We start from the raw sequence: 2,233 nt of genomic DNA, 5'->3' as shown, positions 1-2,233 counted from the left end.
TTTGTATCTGTTTTTGCCTCCTTGAAATACATTTTGTGTTCAAATGGGGCAAGAGCCAGGGAACTTTGCTTATAGCCTCTAGCCCCTGGTGGACTCGTGGCTGAGTTCAATTCCTGAGCACGGAAATAAGATCCTGCTTCAAGACTGCTGTCCCTCTGAGAACAAGGTGAGAGGGCACCTAACCCAAAATGAAGGGTCACAAGCAGCTAGGTCCACCTGGAGGGCTACCCAGCAGCTTTCTGTGTCTTATGGGGATAATTTCATCTCCAAGTGTATTAAAAAGCAATCAAATGAGAGAAAAAGATTACCTAGTGACGTTTGAAGCTGTGAAGTAGAATGTTCTGAACTGTGGGAAGAAAACTCTCGTATAACCTTCAAACCAGCCTCCTCTCCAGTGCTTGGCAAAGTGTTAAAAGACACTTTTTCTTTTCCAAGGACATTTGCAAGTGGATTGATGTTTGACTAAATCAGACTCTGGACTGTGCTGCCAATTTTCACTGCCTACTCCTTGTGGAGGCTGTGGAGTAATTCTAAAAAAGACTGTCTATTGAAAAGTAAGGTTACAAAAGATATTATAAAAATTGATAATGCATTAGAAAAAAACCTAGTTTAATATATTTTTCACCACAGAAGAGAGAAATGACCCCCTGTTCGTCTAGCGAAGGGGAAACAACTCTGAACGTGGACTCAGAAATCTGGACATGAATTTGAGCTCTGCCTTTATTGGCCAGGACCTTGAATAAGTTATCATGAATGTCAGTTTCCTAATCAACAAAATGGTGAAATAATGCCTACCTCACAGGATTATTATGAAGAGAAAATAATTAATGTAAGAAAAAAAAATAAGCTAGTGTCTGAAACAGAGTAGTATCTACATTATTTAATGGAAATGAATAATTTACCTGCTTTAATTGCTTAAAAAGCTAGTGTTTACCAAAACATTTCTCTTTTTTTGTCGATAATCTCAACCACAGTTTTAGTCACCAATAAAATTAAATACTAGGTTCCTAATATGTTTCTAATCTGGTATTTTTAAAAAATCTCCAATATTATTAATCCCCAGCAGAAGGGGCGAAAGTTGGTGGGAAATCCATGGACAGAAGAGCAACGACATCAACAAAGCCCAGGACAGAGTCAGTAGCAGGGTGATCGCTCAGCTGTGGCCTGATTTTCCCTGGCATTCCTCGAAAAATAGGGGAGGGACCGGAGCATAATGCAGCTAAGTGGTGTCCAACTCTCTTAAATCAGGGACTTTCAGATTAAAAAGAAAAAAAAGCAACACAACAAAACACCAAGTGCAAATTCCTTGGTGCTCTCCCTTCAGTTCTGAAGAATCAGAGTCTCTGGGAGTAAGGCCAGGGTATACATGATTTTAAAAAGCTCCCAGGTGATTCAGCCACTTTGAGGAGCCACTGTCAGAGGTAATACTTTGAGATTTATACGTAGCTTTTTCTGACATCATTAATCATGATTCCAAAGCACAAGGTGTAGCAGAGGATAATATTTGTCAAATATGTAAAATTCTACTTAGCACTAAATTGTGAGGAATAATCATCTGTTATGTAAGATGTCATTCTTTTCTTCCATTTATTAACATGTGATCTTCCTTTGAATCTGCATAGAACTTCAGTAATTTTTTTAAAGTTTTTTTTTTATGTTGGTGTATTGCCTTCTTCATTCAAGAAAAACATCTGTGGGTTGGATTCCTCATTAAATTGTTTCCAAACACCAGGCACTGTTGAAGCTCTCCTATTCTAACATTTAGTCTGTATAACAACACTGTGAAGCAGGTACTATTGCTATTCCTGAGCCAACAGCTACCAAGAGCTTAATTATTTGCCTACAATCACACAGCAAGTATCAGCGCCAAGATTTGAACCAAGGTAGTCTTGTTTTTAACGTTCTTCACTATTATTACCTTAGAGGGATTAATTGCACCATCGTTAAGCATAAGCCTTGGAGCCAGGCTACCTCTATTATCATTCCATACATACAGTGTAATAGCTAAGGACATATGAGTACATTGTGCCTCAATTTCCTCCACTCTAAAATGGGGTTAACTCATAAAGTTGTTATGAGAATGAAATGTGATAGCACATGTAGATTGTGAGGCACCTAGTGAGCACTCAATACACATTGACATCCAGTCACTATTGAATGGCATCTAAACTGAGACCTGGAGATTGTCAAAGAATGAGCCCTGTGAACAGAAGGGATCATCTAGGTCAGTTCA

The sequence above is a fragment of the Balaenoptera musculus genome, chromosome 17, assembly GCF_009873245.2.
Source record: "Balaenoptera musculus isolate JJ_BM4_2016_0621 chromosome 17, mBalMus1.pri.v3, whole genome shotgun sequence".
Lineage (NCBI taxonomy): Eukaryota > Metazoa > Chordata > Mammalia > Artiodactyla > Balaenopteridae > Balaenoptera > Balaenoptera musculus.
This window is presented reverse-complemented; position numbering follows the sequence as displayed.